General features: G+C 42.0%; 1 protein-coding gene across 1 annotated transcript in view; it reads left to right on the forward strand.

The window, feature by feature from the left end:
• Positions 1–26,905, forward strand: part of GTPBP8 (GTP binding protein 8) — a 70,477-nt gene extending 43,572 nt beyond the window's left edge. Inside the window, exon 8 of the transcript XR_013757317.1 lies at positions 25,981–26,905. The gene's annotated coding sequence lies outside the window, so the exon portion shown is untranslated. The remainder of the gene's footprint in view (positions 1–25,980) is intronic.
• The last annotated feature ends 933 nt before the right edge of the window (positions 26,906–27,838 follow it).

A 27,838-nucleotide genomic window follows, 5' to 3' on the forward strand; every position in this document is an offset into this window, starting at 1 on the left:
TATAGCTGCCAGTCCATACCAGCTCAATTTCCTTTCCCTGGTCCCACTGACATAGGCACCACACACAGCTATACATGTCCTAATTAAAGTGTGATGATGTTGCCATGGCTTATTCCCTCATCCCCCTTCTCCAAAGAGGCCACAAGTTCCTTAAGAGCAAGGTCTGTGTATCCACACTGCCCAGCATGGTCTCTGTGTGTGCGTGCCTGCGTGTCCCAACAAATACACACAGCACTCAACTCAAGTAAATGTTTTTATTGAGGAATAAGCCAAAGTCTTAAGCTCTGCCATTTACTATATTTTCTAAAGGAATACAGGGATTTTAGAATTTATCAAGAAAACTGATTTTAGTTTGCCTACACCCCCTTAATCCTCTGCTAGATACTGGGTAAGAATTGGTTGACTTGAAGAGAAACATCAGAGGTTTTAAAAATACTCAGCTAATATCAGAGACAAACATGGGTGAGTATAGAAAGGCAAGGGATTGTGACACCATTCAAGGGAAGCTTTACGAGGTGAATTCATGTAGGCTGGGAATGCATGAAAACAGAGCATCAGGCATCCCCGGACAGGGAAGGTGAAGCCATTGCTTTCGTAACAAAGGTGGCAGGAACCATGTCAGAGTAACACGATTCGGGAAGCGGAGCCCTAATTGGAAGTGGAAGAAGGGAAGAGGTAAGTAAGAAATAATATCGTCAGATCTTGAGTCTGGGTGCTGGGGTGCTGATTTACTACTCATCAAAATATAAAGATTAGGGAAAGAAGGAAATGAGCTCAGTACTGGATACCAGTGGGTCAAAGGTCACAGACATGCTTGGAAATGGGAGTGTGAGGCTCCGAGGAGCTGAGGCACTAGGGACCAGCTTTGACTTTGAGGGCCTATCACTGAGACGAAGGGACAATACAAGATGTCTGAGGAAGGACAGACGGAACTGTGACAGAGAAGAGCGGCTGGTGAGGACAGCAAGCAGGAGCAAGAGGACACTGTGAAAGCCAGAACAAATGACAGTTCAAGAATTGTGACATTTGGATTGTATAGAGGGAAATGAGGGGAGGGGTGGGGGTGGGCGGGGGAAGGAAAGATGGTGGAATGAGACAGACATCTTTACCCTCTGTGCATGTATGACTACAGGAATGATGTGACTCTGCATCGTGCACAGTCATAGAAATAAAAAAAATTGTACTAAAAAAAAAGGAATTGTAACATTTCAAGGACTTCAGTGGGGCAGAAGTCAGTGTGAATGAGGGCTGGCGACAGACAGTGATCTGTTGACCCAGAGGTCTGTTGACTTGCAGGAGGTGAGAGTAGCGGGGAGCCAGAAGCCAAACTGTGGGAAGGTAAGGAGCAGAGAGGCATGTAAGAAAGCAGAGAAGAATGTAACGGTGGAGCTAGAAGAGACCAATTCCTCAACCAGCGAGTCAGTAGGAGGAAAGCAGGCGGTCCTACAATAGCTCCAGGGCATAGCCTGGTTCAGAAAGGTTCTGTTTGTTTTTAGGTTGCACAACACTGGAATCTGTTTGTTGACAGAGTAAAAGGAACAGAGAAGTAGAAGATTTTGAAGCTATAAGACAGACAACTTAATAAGCAAAGTCTTGCAAAGAGGTGGGAAGGGATCTGGCTCCTTGGGCAGGGCTGCCTTTGCAAGGAGTAAGGGCATCTTCCCCTGAGGAAAAAGTGAAGGGGTCAGGAGTGACAAATCACATAACTAAAACAAAGAGGAGAGTAGAGGAACCTCACTGCTAGATATTCCTACCCTGCTCGAGCAAGAGGGCACGCTGTGCACAGAGGCCTACAGAGTTTGTGAAATTGGGACTCCACACTGATGCCCCTATAAGAGATGTTTCAGGGAATTGACCAGAAAGGATTTAAAGTTCTGCAAAGTCAGCAGAGTTTCCACAATTCCTTTCAGATGGGTGTAGTTTTTCCTGAAAAACTCCTACTCACCCTTCCACACCCAACTTAAATGTTCCCATCTCTAGCACATCCAGATGGAAACTGAACCATGGGAGTCATTTTATCTCCCCCACCTCCAAGATTTTTATAAAAATATTTACCTTGTTGTGTTTGAAATGTTCTGTATACTCAGTTATTCTCCCACTAGTTCCTGAACTTCTCAAAGGTTCTAATTCATCTTTGAATTTCAGCACCTGGGACCATGACTTGCACACATTAGGTACTCAAATAGTGATGAGCAAATGAACAAAGGAATGAACACGTGGCCACCTGGCATTTCCCCTGCTGGTGGAAGCTCACTTTGACTCACAGACTCACAGCCCTGTTAACTAGAGCGGAGAGTCCTGAGGAGGGGCTGGGCTGTTTCTCTGGCTGCACAAGATCTGAGAAAAACCGCACATGTGGATATAAAAGCACATGAGAACAATCATAGCCACGAAATGAATGTGAAATGCAAATGGTTTTCTCAAGACCCATATGCTGTCCCGACTAGCAGGAGAAAAGAGCAGAGCCCTGCAGATGCGCTTACTGTAAAAAACAACTCTCGTGACCTTTTTTTTCTTTTTTTTTTAGATAAAATCTGTTCTGAATCTGACTGTCTCTCTAACATCACCTTGCTGCTAAAAGTCACAGCACCATGAAATCCTGTTTCAGATGGAATTTGGTGAATTTAATGTGAATGCATGGTACCCAGCAACACCAGCAATGCTTGTACTGAGCCCCACCACAGGTCCTGTGTCTATCTTTATTTCTCACAACCGTTGTGCTAGGTGGGAGTGATTACCTCTGTCTCAGATATGGGGAAACTCAGGCAAGGAGCAGAAAGATCACACCCTGGTCCACAGGGCCAAAAATAAAGACTGAGCCTTTCTAGCTGCAAAGCTGGGCTCTTCCCACTCTGTTTTGCAAATGCTCCACCAAGTGTGATCAGAGAAGGGTAATCATGGGGGCACATAGAATTGAGTCTACCTTCAAGGACATGCTGCCTGTTAAGGTAAATGAGGCCCCATGTATAGGAGGGCCTGGTGCTTGGTTTAATGCTCTGTTGCTACAGTCTTGAACTTCTGAATAATTTTTTAACAAAGGGTCCTACATTTTCATTTTACACTCAATCCCACAAACAATGCACACAATCATGTATAGTTGGCACGCTGGAGCTGGAAAGGCTTTGAGAGATCATCTGCTCCACCTCTGTCCATCATAGAGATGAGGAAACTGAGGCACCAAGGGAGAAACTCGCCACCTGTGATCACATTGCTCACTAGTGGCAGAGCACCAATAAAACCCAGGATCCCAGGGTTCTTCCTCTCTTCCCACCCTTTGTCCCTGAAAGCCTTCCCCGTTGGATAGGGGAATTTTTCTTCTCACTACAGGAGCTTATCTCTAGCCAAAATATCATTTGTGGCTGGTGGGTCAACTCATTTCCTGGGCAAACGGCCCTGCATTTTTCATAAAACCAAATGCACATGAACCTGAATGTGATTCCAGCAAAACCACAATGTCTACTCTGTGGTAAAAGACAACTTTAGCTGAGTGTTTCACCAAACTCCTCTCCCTGCTGCCCAAACCTCCCCAATGTGTCTTTTTTATGCTGGGGAGGCTGCTTAGCCAGGGTCAGGTGGGGGTCATTGCCAGGGCAGCCAGGGGGACATCAGGCTCAAGGTTAAGGTCAGGCTCCTACTAAAGCCAACCCAGACTGGAGGGAATATGGGGCCTGAGACCTAGATATTCCATATCTGCTAAACCGAAGCCCCATCAAGCCCCTCGAGGAAGGCCTCTTAGGACCACCCTCAGGTGGTTAAGACCAGTAACCAAGCCTTTGTAAGGGTTTGTGCCCACGTGTTTAGAAGTTACAATAATGAGACGCTGTGCTCTGGTGTATTTGCCTCAGACACCCTGAGTGGGCAGCTCTGCCCAGTGGAGAGCAGGGGCTAAGACATTTGGATTGTTGTGAAGACCACATGTGTCCACCACAGGGAGGGGTGGCATGTACAGGTTGCCAAGGAGACCTGGCTCTGCCTTAAAAGAGTTTCTCTAGGTTTCCTGGGCTTATAAGAACAGTATGGACAGTTTCCTCTCTCAACTTAGAAGGAAGGGACAGACACACAGAGCACCACTTGACACAGGAGCAGCACAAGAGCAGACAGGTGACCCCTTTTATTCACTAATATGTCGTAAGTGCCTGAGCAGACCCTAGAGCTTAGCAAGTGCTCAATAAATAATTTCTGTGTGCAAGAATGGTACTTGTGACTTTAAGAAGTATTAGTTATGTGGGTTTGTCTCTGTCTTCTATTCTGTACCATTGGTGTACGTGTCTGTTTTGGTGCCAATACCATGCCATGTTTGTTACTGTTACTCTGTAGTATAGTTTAAGGTTTGGTAATGTGATGTCTCCTGTTTCATTCTTCTTGCTAAGGATTGCTTTGGCTATTTTGGGCCTCTTATTTTTCCAAATGAATTTCATGACTGTTTTTTCTAGTTCTGTGAAGACTGTCATTGGGATTTTAATTGGAATTGCATTAAACCTGTATAATGCTTTTGGTAGTATGGCCATTTTAACAATATTAATTCTGCCTATTTAAGAGATCTTTCCATCTTCTAAGGTCTTCTTTAATTTCTGTCTTTAGTTCTCAGTGTAGTTCTCATTGTAGAATTTCTGTAGTTCTCATTGTAGAGGTCTTTCACCTCTTGTTAGATTGATTCCCAAATACTTTATTTTTATTTTTGGGAGCTTTTGTGAATGGGGTAGTTTTCTCTTTCAGTATATTCATCACTAATGTAAAGTGGTTTGATTTATGGGCATTGATTTTATAACCTGCTACTTTACTGAATCCATTTATGAGTTCTAGAAGTTTTCTGGTGGAATTTTTTTGGCTCTTCAGAATATAGAATCATGTCACCCCCAAATAGTGATAGTTTGAATTCTTCTTTTCCAATTCATATCCCTATAACTTCTTTCTCCTCTCTGATTGCTATGGCTGGAGGTTCAAGGACAACGTCTAGACAAAGGAGCCAAAAACATTCACCAGAGAAAAAAAAGCCTATTCAATAAATGGTTCTGGGAAAATTGGAAATCCACATGTAACAAAACAAAATTAAACCCCTATCTCTCACCTCACAAGAAACACAATTCAAAGTGGATCAGAATTAATAAGCACTAGACCAGAGACCTTTTGCCTAATAGAAGAAAAAGTAGACCCAAATATTCACCATTTTGGCTTAGGATCTGACTTCCTTACAAGACTCCTAAAGTGCAAGAAGTAAAATCAAGAATCAATAAATGGGATGGACTCAAACTAAAAAGATTCTTCTCAGCAAAAGGAAACAGTCAATAACATGAAGAGAAAGCCTACACAATGGGAGAAAATCTTTACCACACACACCTCAGTTAGAGCATTAATCTCCAGGATACATAAACAACTCAAAAGACTTAACACCAAAAAACAAATTGTTGAGGTCTTTAGCCCCCTTGCTCTTCTCCACCAGCGACAAGGGAAGGGAGCATCCCCAACAAGGCCAGACCTGGAACGATAGGGCTGACTGACCCGCACCCAGCCCTCCTAGCCCTAGCCCTCCAGGCGGAGGACAATCAGAGCGTCAGGGAGACCAGTCACAGCAGGTACTTGTTTATTGAGGAAGTCACACAGCTTTTATGTAGGGTGAAGGCTAGGCGGGAACCAATCAGCTTAAAGGTCAGCAAGGGGGGTGGGTGTTCCACGCAGGTGAGAGTCCCATAGGACTATATGGCAAGCACGGGTTGATCACGTTTGCGGAACTGTTGTTAACCAATCCCTGATGGTGGTCGAATTCATCGTCATTAACTTTTGAAACCGCCTTTGAGGCCTTGATCTTTCTCACCCGCCAGGAAGGAGATGGCCTGAGTTAGTTAACGTGTCATTAGTCCAAACAACAAATAACCCAATCAATAAATGGGCTAAGGGACTGAACAGACACACCACAGAAGAAGAAATACAATTGATCAACAAATATATGAAAAAATGTTCAACATCTTTAGCAATCAGAGAAATGCAAATCAAAACTACTCTAAGATTTCATCTCACCCCATTCAGAATGGCAATTACCAAGAACACAAACAATGATAAATTTTGGCAAAGATATGAGTGTATAGTACACTCATACACTGTTGGTAGGACTGAAAATTGGTGCAACCATTATGGAAAGTGGTATGGAGATTCCTCAGAAAACTTGGAACGAACACCATTTGACCCAGCTATCCCGCTCCTTGGTTTTTACCCAAAGGACTTAAAATCAGTATATTACGGTAATGCAGCCACATTAATGTTTATAGTAGCTCAACTCAAAACAGCTAAACTATGGAACCAACATAGGTGCCCTTCAACAGATGAATGGATTAAAAAATTGATATATATATATATAATATATATAATACAAATGTATATAATAAAAATGTGTTATACATATATGATGGAATATTACTCAACCTTTAAAAATAATGAAATTATGGCATTTTCTAGTAAATGAATGGAACTAGAGAATATCATGCTAAGTGCAATAAGTCAATTCCAAAAAACCAAAGGCTAATGTTTTAATATGCTAGTGTTTGATATGCGGATGCTAATTGACAATAAGCTGGGGGTTGGCTACTGAAGAATGGAGTTACTTTCAATTAGGTAGAGGGGAATGAAGGAAGGGGAAGTGGTATTGGGGTAGGAAGGATAGTAGAATGAATCAGACATTATTACCCTGTGTACATATATAACTATATGACCAGTGGTATTCTACATCATGAACAACCAGAAGAATGAGAAATTATACTCCATTATATATGATGTATCACTGTCATGTATAACTAACTAAAACCAATAAAAAAATTTAAAGTATTATTTAATCTTAGGAATACCTTTGAAATAGCTTTCAACCAAGAGAAAATTTCAAGAAGTTTATTACCTTTACCCAAATTCTCCCATTATTGACTATTAACTTTTCATAAACACACACACACACACACACACACACACACGCACATGCACACACATACACACACACACACACACACATACAATTTCTCACCGTTCTGAATTCTGAGAAATCCAAAATCAAGGTACCAGTAGATCCAGTGTCTGGTGAGGCCCTGCTTCCTGGTTGGCAGATGGGCATATTCCTGCAGCATCCTCACATGATAAAAAACAGAGAAAGAGAGAGTGGAGAGGGAAAGAGAAAGAGGAAGATAGCTTTCAAGTCTCTTTGCATGAGGGCACTAATCTCATTCATAAGGGTTCCACCCTCATAATCTAATAACTTCCCAAAGATCCCACCTCCTAATGTCACATTCGGGTTAACATTTCAAACCTATGAATTTGGGGTGAGAGGGGGGGAAAAAAAACACTCCATTCCATTACTGAATGTAGAATAGCAGAAGCAGGAGATGAGATGCCGAGAAAAAGCATATGGTTCTGCTTCAGACTGGCCCTCCTCTTGTGCCTTTTTGGAGTGTGTGTGAGTTATGGCTCCCTGAGCTAACTTGCCATCAGCCTCCTTTGACTTCTAAAGTCTATGAAGAATGAGAGTGCTGATCAATTATTGAAGAATTTCCTCTCCTTCTAAAGGTCCTCTTGTGACTTTGCACCTTAGAGAAAGGGCTGTTGCTTGGGGAAGGAGTGCAATCAGTGGACTCACAGTCTTGTCTTGAGCTCATCTCTCCAGTGCCTCAGCCTTGACCCAACTGTGATGTCTATTCTTGGCTGCTCTAGCCTTGGACCCCTACTCAGTGACCTCATTGCTGCCTTTATTTGGTCTTTGCCATGTGGCCTGTAGGAATCATAAACTGAACACTAAACTCCACAGGCCAGAACTGCCAAGGTAAAGCAGTATTAATCCACCTGAGCCAAAGTTATTGCATTTCCTCCAGCTCCACACGAATGAAGAAATCTGTCAAATATTTATTCTGGAAGAGAAACCAAAATCAAGTTAATGGGAAAGGAGAGTGAAAGATTGAATTCTGTTATTGTCTTTCCTGGCTCCCTCTGTTGCTGTTGAAAGCCATAAAACCTTATTTGTGCTATTCATTTTCATATTTTCTTGCTTACATTTAATAGCTGAAAGAAAAGTCAGGGCTGGCTCCAGATGAAATGTGTCTGCCTGGAAAAGGAACACTTTGTCCCAGAGCCACAAATGGCACAGCCCTGCAAAGCAAACTTACACAATAAAGACAGGGTGCAAGTTAAACAAGAGAAGAACTAGAAGGAGAAGAAGCCCAACAGATATAACCTTTTTAATTTAGTAAAGTTTTGGAAAAGACCCACAGAAATTATCATCAGTACCTGCTTTGCTAGCAGTAGCAAATTGGTCTCTGGATCTTCCACAATCTAAGTTTCCAGAGATTGCATACATGGCATTTTGAGAAGGAATCCTTGAGTAAATCAAGGCTGAAATGGCCCACAAGAGGAGATCACACTGCTTAAAATTAGCTCTAGCAGCACCTTCTCTTTTCTAAGAAGAAGGAAAGCATAGATTTAATTTTGTTTTCATGCACAAGTGTTTGTGCATTCAAAATAAAAGTATCAGGAGAGAAAAGAAGCAGAAAGAATCCAAAGTCTGGTGATCTGAAAATAGCACAATAAAATGGAATGAATTGGGACTTCAGGCTAAGACTGGGCTGGAAAATTATTACAATTGCTTTCTTAAGAAATATTATGAAGGTAAGGAAAGACTTTTCTAAATGAGCCTGAAAACACTCAATCAAGGCACCCAATGTGTGCCTACTGTGCGCACTGCATTGGGCTGACACCAGGGCCTGATGAAAGAAGAGTAAGGTCTGGTTCCTACTTACAGTCTCTGCCAGGCTCAGATTGGTTCACGAGAGCAGACTGTGAAGTATTCAGAAAATTCTCGTGCAGGTTATTAAACTATTGCTTCCTGGAAATTGATAGCAAAAAGAATATGTAAACCATGAAAATGGGCAAATGATACAAATCAGGACTTTGCTTTCATACAGCCAGTTTACCCCACATACAGGGGCCTTCCCCCAAGATGGGAGATGATGGACTTAGAGGGAACCTAAGGAATGACCCAAGAAAGGACAGTATGGCTGCTAGCGAGCAGGTCTCCAGGCCATGGAAAAGCCATTTCGTGTCATGGGGAGGCCCCTATTGAAGGAAGGACTGGAGGAAAATGAAGGAAGGAAACACCTATGCCTTCTCCTAGCCAACCATAAACATCATCCCTCTCTTCCCCATCCAGGGAAGCCCATCCACCAGCTCAGCTTCTAAGGAGAAGAAAAGAGGAATTCAAACAAAGAAAAGCAGAGGAAGTAGAAAAGCTGCTGACGTAGAATTCATTGGCTCTTTGGAATGGAAGAGCTTTGAAGATTGTTCAACATAACCCCTTACTTCCAAATAGGTAAAATGATAGCGAGGTCATTTAGCTAATTGAGTGATACAGCCAGGGCCAGAAACCTGGTCTCACCCACCACCATGATTGTATGCCAGGTGCTATGTTGGTTCCTAATCCTGGCACTTCTGCTGCTACTTCTAGTATAGCTTGCTCACAAGTAGGAGAAGGAGATGGAATTCAAAGAGAACTTCATTAATCCCTCCCTTGCAGCCAGTACCCTAAATACGTATTGTCGCAGGAAGAATTAGTTTCATTATTTCCAACTATGAAGAACCTTAGAAAACTTAGAAAAGGTCTGTGAGGTTGAATGCTGATAATGAAGATGCAGCATATGGACCAGCTGGTGCAATTGGGAAAAAAATGTCATTTGTCCTAAATTGAATTCCAAGTCATAATTTTAAATCACAACCTTTACTCCCGTGGAGACTATCAAAAAATGAGCTGGTGATTTCAATTCCTTCCAGATGGAAAAATATTGATGTCATCCCTAGCTCTGCCTCTGAGAGAGTCGTTTTGTTCTGCCTAGCAGAAGCAGAGGTGTCAGAGTTGGAAGGAGTCCCTGAGACCAAACAGGCCCTTCTGGAGCTATTTCCTACCTGTCAGGCTTGCACCTCTCATACTGAGGAGAGGGAGTGTGCACAGCTGCACTTTCTCAGGGAGTAGATTTGGTTCTACGCTCAATGCCCAAACCCTGTCATCAGCATTAAACTCACATGATATTTTAAGAAGAAAGAGTCTTATTAAGCCAGGCTAAATAAAGCCTTTGTGGAAGAACAACTCCTTGCAGGTCCCAGAAGGATGGATGGAATTTGGAGCTTGGTGGCCTGGCCATCTCTCTGATTGCAGGGATTATTCCAGCAGAATTAGCAAAGGAGATTCATATCTACCTTGGACAGCATGGGCTTTCCTTAGCAAGAGGATTACAGAGGTATTCTTCAAAGGGTCATTTTGGAGAACTAATCTGGTGGAAGAAGAATTATCTGAAATGAATCTTCAAAATCTTCCTTTGAGTCTAGTAATTAATTGTATAGCTGAGGTGACTTATCATCCATAGATATGTCCACAAAACAGAAGGCAAACCCCGCATAGTGGGCCTAGAGCAAAGCAAAATGGAACACATTCACCACACAGTAATCCCCCGGCCACCGTGAGGACAGCAGCTCCATCTACATAAGATGGTCTCTTTTTTTAAAATTGTTTTTAGATGTTGACAGACCTTTATTTTATTCATTTATTTACATGTGGTGCTGAGAATCAATCCCAGTGCCTCACACATGCTAGGCATGCACTCTATCACTGAGCCACAACCCCAGCCCCAAGATGGTGTCTTACGTGATGTGTTGGAGGCTGACCAGCCATCTCAGCTTTTTTCCAAAACCCAGAATGTTCTCAGGAAGCAGAATTTTAGTTTTGAAATTAGGATAGTCCTGGGCAAACTGGGAAGAGTTGGTAATGCCTTTGAAGCCAAGGTCCCCCTGCCTCCCAATTCATTGACTAGGGAATTGAAACTCTTAAGAACTTAAGAAACTTGCTCAAGACCACATATTATTTGATGTCAGAACTTGAGTTTATATCTTGATCTGATTTCAAAGACAGGGCTTTCCTTTCAATGACCTATAATGGGATCAATGATAAATGTATTGATGGAAAAAGGTATCAAAATATTAAAAACATAGATGCTTGTTTGTAGTCCTCAACACTGGAAGACAATGCAAAAGAAAACAGATGTTAAAAAACCAGGCTTAGATGAGAAAGATTTCCTGGATTTCTTTGGAGGGAAGCAGAGAGGACTCAGATCATGGAGTATTTCCCACTTTTTACAGAAGACATGGCTCCTGATTACGAAGACTAGGTCAGAAGTAGGGAAAGCAGGCATTCCAGTTTTCCAGTTCTCACTTATTTTTTGTCCTGATAAATAACCGAGTTCTCCCCTTCACCCCCAAAAGTCCTGGCTAGATAATATAATCCCTCAAACTAAGAGACTTGACACTGCATAGTGGAAGAAAGATATGAGACACTGACAAGAAAAGAAAACTTACTCTTTCTGGTGGGAATTGTGAGAAGAGATGAATAAATAAAGGCAGGTAAAGGAAGGATCCAGACAGTGGAATACTGGAGTCTGCTTATGCTAGCTATCAAAGTCTCTTGTTAAATATTCTGAAAACTTCTAAGCAGGTTGTTAAATCTTTGGTAGCTTGAGATGAGCCATGGTGGGAATATTTACACCATGAAATAAGCAAAAAATATAGACCAAGGCCTTCTGTTTCACAGATCTAGGTGACCACCATGCTGCTGACTGAAAAGCACTCATTTGAGTGCTCTCTCACTCTCTCCCCCACCCGCCTCTCTCTCTCCCCCCGCCTCTCTCTCTCACACACACACACACACACACACACACACACACACACACACATACACACACACCATGGACTATGGCAGAGTGTTTTAGAAGCACCTAATTAAGTCAAGTAAATTCCAAGGAGAGAGATATTTATTCTGGCTTCTCAGTCGAGGATCTGGAAGGATATTACCTGCTAGGCTATTCTTAGATCAACATAGAATATGTTACTTTAATGCAAACCTAGTAGAACAGAATAATTAAGCAGAGAAAGGCATAGAAATCTAGCTTTCTGTTACTTTCTGATGTCCAAGGTTGTAGCATTCAAATCTATCTGGAGAATTTGCCAAAGAGGGTCTCAGGTGATACTTAGCAGAGAGGAATACTTGGATCAAGGACACATATAGAATAAGGTCTTAGTTCAAGAATGGAAAGGTCAAGAGATGCCAAGGATGTTACTATCCCAAAATAGAGCCAGAAGAGTCACAGACTTTAGACACCAATGCCAGCAAGGCCAGTGGTGTACAGTAGACAAGGATATTGTTATGGGGCTCAGAAGAATGGAGGGAATGTAATAGTACTTGACAAGTATTTTCCTTCCCCCAGTTCATGGCTATTTTTCTTTCCTGTCTATTGGTCCTGGTGACTTTGGGCCCAATATCAGACTCAGTAGCCTTAAACATACTATTTCCTCAGTTTACATGACTGTCGAAGGTTTAATCCCTGTCAAAAATCCCTAATGTTATATCACTGATCTTTCTGCTTCTCTGATCAAACCTTAAGATATTGGTATTGGAAGTGATTTCAGAGAAGCTTAGGCATGGTTCTTTGAACTAACTTGGATTTTATGGACTTAAAACTCTGATATGATTAGACTTAAAGGCATTAATTACTCTATTTCCAGTGGTGAAGGGGATACTAGTAGTCCATAGCCCAATGAGGCAAAATTTATTCTCATTGTCATCTACCACTTAAAAATGCATGGGATCAATTGTCCATAGAAGTCAAGGTTTCTTTGTGACAAAGCAACTGGCCCTATAGAACATTCTAATAGAAATACAGACAATGAAGTTAGTTATATGCTGGAGAACTTGGGAGAGAGAAAATGATGACGTAGGGCTTTCAGGTTTCAGCTGATCTTTCAATAGGGACACATGGGTGAATCCTGACAAACCTGGGGCCCTTAAATACCTAAATTATTCTGGACTTCTTTGCCAGAAGGAGGGTCCTTTCCCTTCCTACCTGAGGAAATTAATCTCCCCTTACCTGATTCTTCACCACCTGCTGTGGCTGATTTGGGGGTCCTTGCCTTGCAAGAAACTCCTGAGTTTTTTGAAGATCTACCTTAAACGTTTTCATTACTTCTAGACCTATGATCAGACTCAAGTCTCAGAAGGCCTAGAGGTTAGCATAACAGTGGGTGACCCATGATAAAGTGCAAAATTTTCAAAAAGAATTACATACTTTTGGCCATTTTTATTGACAGAAATTTGGAAAATGTATGGGAATGAATCCTAGGAGTGATGGATAGGGACAGAAGAAATACAGTGTTGGGTATGGTCTAATGCATTAAGGATGTACCGCACAGAGATCCTGAATTCCAAGTACCAGAGCAGCTGAGAGTGTTTGGGATGGCTCTGACAGTGGTCGGTTCATTGAAACCTAGATGCAAAAATGACCTACTCTAAATAAAAATGCCAGAACTTGCTTTGTATACTGTGTAGTAACAGTTCTTAAGATGTGGTCTACTGAACTCTGGACTCAATTTATACTGTTCAGATAGCTTGAATCTATTTTCATAAAAATCCCAAAATATTAACTGCCATTTTTTACTATGTTGATAATTCAACAGATGGTGCAAAAGTAATAATAATGGATAATGCTACCGGAGTCTTAGAACCAAGAATCCAGGCAGCAAATGCTGTATTGTACAGGTAGTCATTGTAATCCACTCAATAAAAAAAAAAAAGAATGCAAGTTGCATTTAAAAATATTCTGATGGAGCAGTAAAGATATTGATATTTTGAATTTTAACACTTGAAGGTACATCTTTTTAATATTCTGTGTAGTAAAATGGAATGTAGCTATGAAACACTTGCAACGTATGTGTGTATGATGGTTGTCTTGAAAACTACCATCTTGCTAAAGTTGCCCAGACTGGCCTTGAACTTGCAATCCTTCTGCCTCAGCCTTCCAAACTGCTGGGATTACAGGCATACGCCACTGTGCCTGGCAAAAATTGAACTTCAGAGTGAAAATCAGTAATGGAAAACTTGTTTCTCCCCCTATGTGTTAACTATTTTTCAATTTCTGATATTAAAAAATATGAATATTAATCTTGTATGATATAATACATCAAAATTTAGATCTGCATAACTCAGTGAATCAATATTTTTCAAATGACCAATGCATAAAGTTACAAAACCATAAAAATCCAAAGTTCAAAATAGACCCTTGGATTTGTTTTCTCAAAAAAAGAAAGGCACTTTATTGTTTTTGACTTAGATTCTTTTTTAATTTTTTTTAATTTTTATAGACTGCATATTGATTCATTGTACACAAATAGGGTACAACTTTTCATTTCTACAGTTGTGCATGATATAGATTCATACCATTCATGTAATCATACATGTACATAGGGTAATGATGTCTGTCTCATTCCATCATCTTTCATATCCCCGCCCCTTCCTCCCTCTCATATCCCTCTATGTAATCTAAAGTTCCTCCATTCTTCTCTCACCCCTCCACCCCCATTATGTATCATCATCCACTTATCAGGGAAAACATTCCATCTTTTTTTTTTGGGATTGGCTTATTTCACTTGGCATGATATTCTCCAGTTCCATCCATTTACCTGCCAATGCCATAATTTTATTCTTTATGGCTGATTAATATTCCATTGTGTATATATACCACAGTTTCTTTATCCATTCATCTGTTGAAGGGCATCCAGGTTGGTTCCACAACCCAGCTATTGTGAATCGAGCTGCTGTAAACATTGATGTGGCTGCATTATTTAGGATGCTAATTTTAAGTCCTTTGGGTATAAACCAAGGAGTGGGATAATTGGATCAAAAGGTGGGTCCATTCCAAATTTTCTGAGGAATCTCCATACTGCTTTCTAGAGTGGTTGTACCAATTTGCAACTCCACCAGCAATGTAAAAGTGTGCCTTTTCCCCACATGCATGCCAACATCTATTATTGTTTGTGTTCTTGATAATAGCCATTCTAATTGGAGTATACCAAAAATACAAAGAACCCAATCAATAAATGGGTCAAGGAATTGGACAGACACTTTACAGAAGAGGATATACAGGCGATTAATAAATATATGAAAAAGTGGTCAACATCTCCAGTAATTAGAGAAATGCAAATTAAAACAACTCTAAGATTTCATCTCACTTAAATTAGAATGGCTATTATCTAGATGACTGGATTTTAACAGATTAAAAAAAATTCACTGGATGCCAGCCTGAACAACTTAGCAAGACCCATCTCAAAATAAAAAAAAAAAAAAAAAAAAAAAAAAGAAGAAGAAGAAGAGCTGGGGATATAAGGTGCCCCTGGCTTTAATCCCTAGTATGGCAAAATAAATAAATAAATAAATAAATAAATAAAATATAAATATAAATATAAAAGAATAGATTACCATGAAAGACCACTCCCTTCAAATATGTCTCCCAAGAGAGTTCAGAGGACATTCCTTTTACCAAGTCTGTAATAGATCTATCCATGAGGGAACTCCAGCATCCTTGATCTTTTCTGTTGCCCTCTAATGGGTTCCCCTGAATTCATTGTGATTGACTGGATCTAGGGGTGGCAGGGGCCCAAGTGGCACAATTAATGACCAAAACAAGGTGGATATATTCGCTGTCATAGGCAATAGAGCAATAAACAGAATGGTTTGAAACTCAGAAGGCTTGGTGTCAGGTACTCAACATGAATAGATAAAATCTATTGAAGTATTACTTAATTCATACATGCAGAAAAGCTCTATGTTTGCCCAATACCAGTCTGAATTGAATCACCATAATAGAGATTTGTGTCCCCTCAACCAATTTCTAGGCTCCTGCCAATTCACAAACCCAGAGCTCCTCAAATTCAGAGGCACTGAGTCTTCTTGAAGAAGTCCTCTTCACACAATCAAGAAGGTTTATGGTAAGTCATCTTCCTAGCCTTCCCTTTCTTATAAGAGGCTTAGAGAAAAATGAAAATTTTGCCATACATAATAAAAACATCTATTATATACTTTTTAGATACTTACATATCCATCTGCCATCTTAACCAGAGCCTATTACACATAATTCATTATTGTTCTGAGCATCAAATTATGAATACCAAATGTAGTTTAATGTAGCAATCTAGTTCCTGTGTTAATTGGATATGTCCAGAAGTTAATTAAGAGTAAGGGTCTGTCTCAAGGAATAACCAAAGTTCAGCACTGAGATGAGCAAAATGTTAATTCTCCATGTTCAGGGGACCAGTCCAAGAAATCTATCTCTTCTACGCCTACTTCCTGTCAGGCACTGTGCCAAGGTACAGGAGAAGAACAAGACCTCCAGAGAGCTCTCAGCCCAAATGAAAGCTCCTTTAAGAGACAGGGTGAGAAGGAGCCCTGGGAGCCTTCCCTTCCAGTCATTTGGTCCTCTACCTCGTCCAAATTGAATTGTGACCAAGCGTCTTTTCCAAGATTCTTTTTTGCTACTCTGTTTTTCTTGGAGAAAACGTTTTTGTCTCAGCAGCAGCAGCAGCAGCAACTCTTTCGATGGTTGAGTACTTATGCTAATCAGCGACCTGGCACCCGTTTAACTGATTCTTTGGTCTGATTATTTATTATTTATATAGTGTGGTAAGTGCAGATGGCATTTTGCAAAGCGTGGAACTCTGAGAATGAAACCCCAGCCTCAAGGCGTTGACTGTCTGATTTAAACATAAACAAAACCCTGAATAAACAGTGAGACATCTACTTGAGTCCATGTGGCTGGAAAGGAGGAAAAAACTGGGAGAGCAACAGAAGAAATGAGTTTTACAGAGGGATTCGAAGGAGAAAATAAGAAGAACATGAAAAATGTGGGCTATTTCAGCAGACATGCAAGCAAGTTTACCACACCAAGGGGTTAAAGAGGAAACAAAAGGAGCATTAAGGAGAAAACCCAGGAAAAGAAAGAACTCAAAGGGATTTTCTGCTTGAGCCTTTTGGTAGGAGTATAGGGAGGCAGGGACATTTGAGTGAAGGAAACCTTCCTGATCATGGATGAAGGTGACAAGATCACAGACTAGCATTTGATTTCTGGAGAGAAAAGGTGGAAAGTAGCAATTGGAAGGTAAGAAAATTTGTAGAAAGTCTGAATGGGAAGAGAGAAGGGTGGAGAGGTCAGATGATGAGTTTTAACATGGGTCATAGCAGCTAGCTACTTCTGTCAGCTGGGACACACACCTGATCTTGACTGCTGGAGTTCAGAGATTTCCTTTTATTGATTCACTCAGAATGATCATGATCTCAATCTCTTAGTCCAAGTAATAAAATTCGCAAAAGGCAGTTCTAGAAATAGGAATTTAAACATATTGACTAAATGTTAAAGGTTGAAACAAACTGGGTAGAAAAGGTCAGCCATGCAAACACTAAGCATAGAGCTAAGATAACATCAGATGAAAACAAACTTCAAGGTAAAGAATATTTTCAGAGATAAAGAGGGGCATTTCATAATGATAAGAGACTAGCTTCATCAAGAAGATAAAACAATAAACGAGTATGCATCTAATAACAAAGCTTCAAAATACATAAAGCAAAATGGACAGAATTAAAGGGAAAAATAGATAAGTGTCTCGTCCAGCGAGTACAATGAAGACTCGGCTCTCAGATGAAGTTTTAAGGTCTTTATTTTTATGGGAGAGCTTCTGAGCCGAGTGCCTGGTTCTTCTTCCTCCTTCACCGCCGCCGTCTTCTTCTTCTTCTTCCTCTCGCCGCGCAGCTCTCTCTCTCCTTCTTTTCTCTCCCGCCGCCGCTGCCTCTCTTCTTCTCTCGTCAAGCAGCTGCTGCCTGCCTGCCTCAGCCGTGCAAAGTATGCAGCTTTTATGGGACATAACAGCCAATCACCTTAATGGGTCAGGCGTTTGGGCTCCTGGAGACTTAATGGTGGGTAATGAGGACATGTACTAATCATGAGCTAAGCACAGACGCGGAGGAGATCAGTCAGCCAATAGAAAGCACTTCCTTAAAGTTGTTTTTCTTTGCGGTTGGGCTTCTCGGCGCCATCTTAGGGCAAAGCCAGCTACCACTGCGGGCCCTACAGGGCAACAGATAAGTCCATGGTCACAGTTAGAGATGTTAACACCCTTTTCTCAGCAGCTAATAGAACTAGACAAAACATTAATGAAGACAGATAATTTGAACAGCATATTAACTATCACGGCCTAATTAATATATTAAAACACTTTATCCAATATCAACAGAACACACAATCTTTTCTAAAATGGATGATACTTTTCACTCCAAAATGTGGAGTTTGCCAGGATAAATTATGCCCACAAAGAGAGCATTTCAATGTCTTTCCAAATTGTGGGTCCTCACATCAAAATTGTTTCAGTTCACCTTACATTTGCTGTGATCTGTCTGCTTTTAAAGTAGTGATTCAAAAATAAATAAATAAACAAATAAAATAAAGTAGTGATTCTAGATTCCTTAGTGAGGCCTGGGAAATATTCTACTCTATCATACCTACAAATTTTCCTCAAGGTTGAATTATTTTGAGATACTATATTGCCAATGTTAACTTTACTGCTACAAACAGAGAAAATTTATTTTCCAAAGACTCTCTCTTGCACTAGCACAAAATATTCTGTACCTCAGACCTAAAAGGCCTGAATATAGTCTCCCCTTCCTCCAATACCACAACTTCCTAGCTGTACAACTTCAGACACATAAACTTTTTAAGTCTGATTCAATTTCCTGATCTGTGTAACTCTCAGGGCTACAGTGAAGTTCAACTGAAAGGCTATTTGAAAACTTTTTATAAAATATCAAGTGTCATGGAAGCAATTGTTTTATTTTTCTTTCTTTTTGCTAAAACATGCCCTGTAATTCTGAGTAAAGGGAGTTGGGGCAGGAATCCTGTTTCTGCCTCTGACTACAAGCAAGTCAAACCTAATGTGGGGTAAAAATTGTATGATGTGAAAATAAAAGTTGATAGGTTTATTCTGAAGTAAACCTGTAAGAATCTCAACCCTCATCCTTCAGGGTAGATTATAAAAGGCATAAAGGACACCTTTAAAAGTCTGTACAAGCCAGGCATGGTGGAGCACAGCTCAGAAGCTCGGGAGACTGAGGCAGGAGGATCTCAGGTTCAAGGCCAGCCTCAACAACTTGGTGAGACCCTGTCTCAAAATAATAAATAAAATAAATAAAAACAACTGGTGATGTAGCTCAGTGGTAGAGCACCCCTGGGTTCAATTTCCAGTACCAAAAATAAGTCGATAAATAAAAAGTAAAATTTGCATAAGAAGAAAACAAGGGGAAAAGGCTGGGCATAAAAGTAAAAATGAACTGTTGGAAATTTTGTTGAAGAACACGTAGGATGACATTGATCCTACAGCAAGGTAGGTGGATTTCAGTCTGGGAATTATGGATTGGGGTCCTCACTCGACCATGCTGTTACCTTGCACTGGAGATTTAATTTCTCTAAACCTATTTCACCATCTGGAAGCTGAGGGCAATAATAAATATCACCCAGCACCATCCTGAGGCTGAATTAATGTTTGTAAATGTCTTGAGCCATTGGGAAGGACCAGGATTTTATGACTACAACATACTATTTAGAAAAGTGAAAGAGCACCCTGCTAGGAGGTTGGAGCCGGTCCCTGTAGGAACCCTTTCATGAGAGTGCTCTTTTTGTCTTATAAGGGAAGAAAACCAAGTCAGAAGATGACTAATCCCACAGGCTAATCTCTCCCCACAATGTCCTCTGGACACGGACACGCACTCTTTTCCTAAGGAGAATGTTGGAATTCCGTCCCTCAGATTTCCTCATCGATGTACATTCTTCCCCAGAAACACGACCGTGAAGGACCATGGCTGTGGTTTTGTGAGCAGCTGGCTGTGGGCCCAGCAGGCAGATGTTCTTGATCCCCTGCTCCACCTTGGGCCTCAGCTCAGGGGCTGTTCCACTTCCTCATGGTCACAACTGGGATGAAAATGCCACTCTCTGGGAGGTCAAGTGAAAATTAGTTAGCTGCGTGTTCCTTAAGTTCTTCTCCACTGATAGTTCAACACTCCGCCGTCGTTCGTTGGACACTTCCAGACATTATTTCTATCCCAGGACTTCTAACTGCTCAATGGAAATGGATATGAAAGAACCTGGGAAGTTTACTAATCTAAAGTTTTGCGGATTCTGAGATGTGTCCTAAGCTTTGTATTTAAAAAGGTCTTAAGAAAACTTTGCCCAGTCTCTTGGCCCCTTGCAGTTATGTCTTTCATTAAAGACTACCCAAAATATGTGGGCTTTTTTTTTTTTTCTCCCTATTTCTCTGTTACTCTTGCTCTCTGAATCGCTCTTGCTCTCATTCCTTTTCATTCTTTCTCGGTTTCTCTCATTTCCCTCGTGTTCTGTGAACTTGTAAAACTGAAGTTCTTCAGAGGTGTAATAAAGACGGCCGCCTCCCAACCTCAACCTCGCTGGAAGTGCGATTCTTTCAAACGCAACTGGATCACACTCGTTAGCGCCCTCCTCCCCCAGCCTCTTTCCCATTGGGTCACTAACAAGTTACAATGTTTTTTTTCTCTCGCCTCCCGTCCCCCTTGTTCTGGGGTTTTGTTCTCTTCTTCCTCCGCTGGCCTTGCTTACTCCATCCAGAGGCTCCGTTTGCCCCGCCGCCTCCACTCTCCGCGCCCCCCAGCAGCCAGAAAGGCTGAAATGTCAAAAGATGCGCCGGTTGCCTCCAACAAAAGCGCAGATCAGCTCTGAAAGGGGATAAATATGATAGGGGCACAATAATAACAGTGCGCACTTGTTAACTACGAAAATCCAGCAGGAATTGGGGGCAGGGAGGGAGGGAAATGTGGAGAATAGAAGCTGCCTGGGCAGGAGCCCCTGGGGGAGAGCGGAGGGGGTCCTCCGGCAGCCACCATCAATTATATGGGCTGGTTTTGTTTTGTTTTGTGAGGTCCGAACTGAGGCTCAGCTGATAGGGCAGGGGGGTGGGAAGGGGGTGAATAAGGGATTTTGCCCAAATCAGTGACTCTGAATGGAGGTCTTGGGCTCCGCTGAGGGGCCTCAGCAGCAAGCGCTTGAAAAGAGGGTCTTTGGGCTGTGAGAGGGAAAGGGGAGTGGGGGCTGGGAGGACATTTTGAGGCGGGAGGGGTAGGGGGAAGGGGGAGAATAGCACAATAATGGGAAAAAGGAGGCCAGCTTCTGAGCTCTCGTTTCTCACAATGTGTCCCATGTGGTTCTCTTTATCTCGGCCTTTCAGGAGTCAATAGAGAGAGCTTTTTTATTTTCAACTCTAAGTATACAGCCACCCCACCTCCCCAACACACACACACACACACACACACACACTTAAGTGTGGGACAGTGACCAAGACATTAGACATATCTGAAAGTTACTTTCTCAGAGAAGATTTGCTGAATTTTCCAGCAGGATGTTCTCCTCCCTGCCACTCCTCTACCTCTCTTCCCAGGCTCTAATCCCTCCTTCTTCTATTATGCACCCTTCCTCCCTCCTTCCAGGATGCCTGGGGAACCCAAGAGAGGCTGAAGTTGAGGAGGTTGTCACTCTTTTTGGAAAGACAGGAGTTAAGTGGTGACAGGTGAAGCTGAGATCCACAATGGGACAAAAGTGATGTGCAGCCAATAAAAGTAGAAAGATTCGAGCAAGCCAAGACTTGAACTTTCAATTGTGTTGGTGTCCACAAAAGAACAAATGAAAAACAAAATTTATTTTTCAGCTTGAACTTTTCTGCAATGGACAAATCTCAGTCTGTTCCTAAGTGCGCGATTGAAGAAGTCTCAGCCTCTGAACTTACTTAGCTCACAGAAAATAATTTGTCCATGTTTCTACACCATTGTTATGTATTCCCACAGGGTGCCTGAGTCTGAATAGGAACTACATTCTTAACCAAGGGTGGAAGCTTTTAAAAATACATTCCAGGCCTCACCTCTTCAAGATTCTAATTTAGTAGCTCTGAATGGACTCATTCCATTCCGTGCGCGCGCACATGCACGTGTGTAGGCATGTAAGAGAAAGAGACACCAAGACAGAGATAGATCTTAATGCACACGGCCATTAGAAAACCTCAGTTCCCTTCAGTGGATTGGAGCAGCATTAGTCAAATAACAGTCACTAATCCAGAGCTGGGCAAATGATTCATTACTTGAGACAGATCCATCTCTGCTTCCAAGCATTGTGGCTGGATAAAAGAAAAATCCCTTATTGTCAAGAAATGAAAAGGAAGGTAAGAGAAACTGAAAACAACAACAAGCAACTGCTTCGTTCCAGCACTTGTCCTACAAGGATCATTGCCCCTTTGGAGGGGGAAATGAAATAGTTGTCTCAGATGACCTTGTCCAAGTCACACACCTGGTAGGTGGCAGAGCCAGAACTTCTCCAGCGATTGAGTGAAGAGTCCCCAGGTAGTATGGGGATAAAATAGAAAGCAGGCCAGAGCAGACATTCCCTTGTCTCAGGAAAGCTTCTCTGGTTGCTCCTGCACCCCATGTCAGTGGGTTGTGGGGTATCTCAGGCTGTTGCCTTCCTATCAAGGATTCCAAATGTCCCTCTACCTCCCACATATTCTCTTCCTCCTAATTCAACTTGCTCTGCTGAGCAAAGTGTCCCACACAGACACAAAAGGAAAGCCCATATTGCTTTCTCATCTGACACCAAGCAGATAGTGCCTGGAGATTTCAGGTGCCTTTCACATGTAAGAAAATCACAATGAACTCCTTGGCTCCATCTCTAGTCTCTTGAAGGTGCAGCTCGTGTGACTTGGCTGTTAGGACTGGGGAGGACGGAAAGGTGTTGAGTGAGGGGCTGGCTCCCACCCTGTCACCCAGGCAGCTTCTTGGCAGGCTCTATTCCAGCCATCTCTTCACAGTATTTACATCCTGTCTCTGCTGCATGAAGCAGATGCTCTCACAGGGTTCAAGGGGGCTCCTCTCAGGCTCACTAACTTCTCTGAGGCTCCCTGGGGGCAGGAATGCTTTACTTCTCTATCCCCAACATGCTAAGGCTCTGTGTTGATATGGTACTCAGGGAGGGCTTGTTCTTCAGTGAATGCACAAGTCCCCTTTAAATTGGGATGCTTGGGGTTGAAATAGTCTCTTGGTTGTTCCTGGTCACCTTTCTTAATCATCCTTCTCCTCTCATGAGATGCCGTGGTGGCTGGACTCTCCCTTTCAAGTGTACTGACCCGTGTGGACAGCTGCCTCTGTGCTGCCTTCCTGAGCACCTGGCATGCTGTTGCTGCCTGTTGTGTTGGTTCCCATCCCTGAGTAATGCCCACTGTCCACTGTCTTTAGGTCTGTGCTGTGTTGACTTGGCCAATTCATGCTCCCTTCAATTGTCATTTAGTAATACTTTCTGTAAGAACACAGGAAACCACGCGGGACGTGGGAATTGACATAAGAGGGTTTATTAAGCAAACAGAGTGTCTCCCTGCAGGGTAAGAGAGAAAATGAGAGGAAAAGAGAAAGGGCACGTACAAGAGAAAGTGTGAGAAGCGAGGGGGAGAAAGAAAGTGAGTAGGAGAGAGAAAGCATGAGAAAAGATGGCGGGGAAGTTATCCTTAAGCAGTAGAATTCCCGGGGCTAACAGGGGACCTATAACGGAGAAGGATACTTGCAAGCTGCCTGATGAACCAATAGCTAGCTAGGATGTTCACAGACTGACAGTAGTTGGGAGGCCGGGAAATGACTGCAGTGTAAAGGGCGGGGTAGCAGCTTTACATTATACTTTCCGTTTTCCTTTTGCTGATTTCCTAAAACTATGGTCAGTTCAAACATTCTCCATGTTTCCAGACTTTACCTCCAGTTTTCCTCCTATTTTTCCTAAAGGAAAGTCCACAGTTTCCAACTGTTATGATTTGCCTGCTCCTTAACCTCTTGTTACATGTTTCCACCTTTGCACTTTATGGTCCACACTGGGAAAGTCCCCCTGTGGTCGGGGGACCTGTCCTTAATCTCATTTTGCATGGTTTCTCTGCAGCCTTTGGTGCTGTGGGCACTGCCTGGTCCTACACTCTCTCTTTCTTTTACTTCTCCACAGGCTTCTGCTTATTCTGCTCCTGCTGTTTCTCTATGAAGCCCTCCCAGGTGGGCATTTCCCAGACTCACCCCATGGCCTTAGTTAGGATCACCTCTAAGCAGGGCTGTTCTTCCACTTGTCTACTGTTGTCTTCTAATTGTCCACATGTCTGTCCTAGTCTTGTTTTTAAATATTTTTTTTAGTTATAAATGAACACAATACCTTTATTTTTTGTTTATTTTTATATGGTGCTGAGGATCGGACCCAATGCCTCACACATGCTAGGCAAGCACTCTACCACTGAGGCACAATCCCAGCCCCTGTCCTAGTCTTCATTAAGCTTAAAATATGTCAAATTGAATTTATTTCCCCGATAACCATTCATTTTCATTCGCTAACTTCAAGCCTGTGATCTCTGCCCAACTATGGATCATAACATCCCACCAGTCATAAAAGTCTGTGATTTCTTTAGATCCTCTACTTCATCTCTTTAGTTCCCTCTGCCTCCATCTTAATTTTGGCCTTTATCCACCATACATGGGCTATTGAAATTAATCTCTTAAAATGTTTTTGTTAAAATGTACTTTTCTACTTAAACATTCAGTGTTCTGCATTATTTACAGAATCAAGTTCAACCTTTGCCAAATATTCAAGACCTTCCTTAATCTAACCTCAACTTTGTCATTCCCACTGTTTCTCCCTCTATCAGCTTACCCTCAAATCAATGAAACTTAAAAAAAAATGAAACTTTTTCTCATAAACTCCAAACACTTCATGTTCTCTAATATCTACACTATATTTTGTCCTTTCACCCACCTGATATACACATCCCTCTTATTCCCATCTCTCCTGACTTGATCTTCCTTCAAATTTCAATTTGAATCCTACCATTCAGAAAACCTTCTTTGACCATCTTACTTGAAACTAATCTCTTCTTCCCATAAATTCCATTTACTTCCCTTAAGCTTCTGGCAGCTTATGAAATTATGAAAATTATAATTTTTATGCTTAGTTTTTGCTTGTTATCTTCCTATCTAGATTGCTTGTTTCTTTTGGATCTGGACCCCCCCGCCCCCCACCAGTGGCCACCTAGCTCAGATTTAGTAAATCTACCTATCCTCTTCTGAATTTCCTTGGATTTACAAATGTAAGTTGCCTCTGTAAGTTGAGTCCCAAACCTGCATGTTTATGAGCACAAACACCTGGGGCAAAACAAACTATGTGCAGGTGTAGATATTCCTATTGTACTTCCTTCCAAACTAAACTTTATGTATTGACCACCTGTGTGTATTAATCAGATTGTGCTGCTATAACAGGGTATCTGAGACTGGGTAATTTATTATGACCAGAAATGTGTTGGCTAATGGTTCTGAAGACTAGGGAGCCCAGTATAGAGGTGCCAGCATATGGCAGGAGCCTTCTTGGGTCGTAACTTGGCATAAAACATTACAAGACAGAAGGCAAAGAGAGAGAAGGCTAAATCCAGTCGTTTCATAGTGACATTAATCCCAGCCAGGAGGGCAGGGCCCTCAAGGCTTAAGCACCTCTTACAAGTTCCACCTCCTAATACTGTCACAATGACAAACTTCAACATGAATTTTGGAGGATATACGCATTCCAGCCACAGCACTATAAAATTGTATTTATCTCACCTCATCATATTCCGCCTTTTCTTTAGCAGATGAGAAAAGGAGAAGCAAGGTAGACAGCAAGTCTGTTCTGTTCCAAGTAACCTCGTTTATCATAACAATAGCTAATTTCCTTCTGCACCTTGAAGTAACTTCGGAGAGGGGAGGGGAAGGCAGGGGAAGGGAGGAGATGGGAGGGAGGGAAGGGGAGGTCAGGAGAAACTTTGCAAGGGTTTTTGATTCAAGTGTGTGGAAAAAAATAGAAATTTACATTGGACAAACAGCTTTAATAAATCCAGGACATGAGTTGATTTATTATTTCATAGCACCTCCTAAATTCATTTACCAAATAAGGAAGTTACAAGAATCACAGATAGAAATACAGCACTTTTCTCTTCTGCAGAACCAAAATAGGTATTAATGAAATTTTCACTTCTTTTATTCAGACTACAGACCATCCATCTCTACAAAGCTGGTTGTCCTTCTGGCCAAGCTGGTGAAGAGATGTCTTGTACTCCGTGTGTTGTGGACCAGTGGACCAACACTAGTATGTTGTGGCCTATGGCATCACCTGGGAATTTGTTGGTCACCCAGACTTATTGGAGAATCCCAGTGTCCTCTTCTGAATCAGCATTTTGATAAGATTGTCAGGTAAACGGTGTGCATTTAAGATTGAAAAGCACTGAAGTAAGGCAAATTGAGGAAGAAAACAGCATTCGAAATTCACCTCAGATGGCATTAATGTGAAGCCTGATGATTCTGGAAGCATCTTGAAGCTGGTGATGGGTTGACAATATAAAGTAGAAGCAGTTAGCTGCCTAGAGTCCTACTGTGGGTAGAGTTCTCCCAATTATTCCTCAGACTGCAAGGACCAAGAAATGTGGCTGCAGCCTTACCCTTGTCTCCAAGAGTCACTTCCAAGCCCCAGGTCTCACTGGTTTCCACCACTCTACCCTCTTCCACGGCCTCCCCACCCTGCCTTCCCTTACTCACATGCTGGATGAGACAGTCAGAGAACATCTCCCTTCTCCTGTCTGTGGGGGACTCCTGCAGAAGGCTGGGCTCTAGGAGAGGAAGGGCCTGAAACTATGAAGAATCCAGGCATGAATTGCCACAGGCTGCCTTTTCCTGGCATGTCATCTTCTGCTACCTTTACCCTGTCATCTTTCTCAAACCCATCTGAAGGAATATGACCACTTTAAGCACTGTATTCATTATTTCCTAAGCATCTCTTATCTTCTTATTAGACTTTTTCTTAGTGTATCTTTGAATAGTGAGAAAAGTCCAATACTCATATAATAGAAAGCAGACCAGGAGCAGGCAAGACATTTTGGTGTGATGCTGGATTTTACTCTGTGTGTGCGTGTGTGTGTGTGTGTGTGTGTGTGTGTGTGTTACTGGGAATTGAATCCAGGAGTGCAGGGGTGCTCTACCATTGAGCTACATCCACAACTCTTACTCTTTTTTTTTTTTTTTTTTTTTTTTTTCTTTTCTCTCTCTCTCTCTCTCTCTCTCTCTCTCTCTCTCTCTCTCTCTCTCTCTCTCTCTCTTTCTTTTTGAGGAAGGGCCTTGATATGTTTTCCAGGCTGCCCTCAAACTTGCAATCTTCCTGCTCTAGTCTCTTGAGTGTCTGACTTATAGATGTGAACCATGGCACCCTGCAGTCTTAGGTTTTCCTTAACCCTGAGAACAAACAATGTTTTTTAGTTCACTCATTTTCAGTACTGCTTGTGGCAGGTGGTATTCTATGGAGCTCAGGTTCCTTGGTGAACAAAACAGTCTTTCATCCTCATTAAAACTCATTCTGATGGAGGAGGCAGACAGCACACATGGAACCATACAGATGAAGGTTACAGTTTCAGATGATGAGTCAGACTATGAAGAGAATAAAATAGAGTGACGGGAAAGAGCAACTGGACATGAGTTTTGACTCCTTTAGCTTGGGAAGTCAGGAAAGGACTCTGTTGGTGGCATCTGAGCTCAGATGTAAGTGATGAGAAGGAGACATTTGTTCAAAAATCTAGAACAAGTGTTCCAGGCAATAGGACAGCAAGGGCATAGGACATGAGCAAAGTCCCATAATGATACATGTTGGGGTAGATAGAAAGGGGAGAGAAAGAAGATGCATGAATGAAACAAAATCCCTGGCCTCAAGTCTTCAGAGTAAGTGGAAGGATCCAGACAGGAGGAGGAAGAAGGGATAAGTGTTGGGAAGTAGAGGAGAAAAAGACAAAAGATAAAGAATTCAGAAGAACATGGGTGTGGTAGCAATGGCCAGCTACCATCCACTGCCCAAGCCATGGG

Source organism: Sciurus vulgaris (assembly GCF_902686455.1).
Source record: "Sciurus vulgaris genome assembly, chromosome: 10".
NCBI lineage: Eukaryota > Metazoa > Chordata > Mammalia > Rodentia > Sciuridae > Sciurus > Sciurus vulgaris.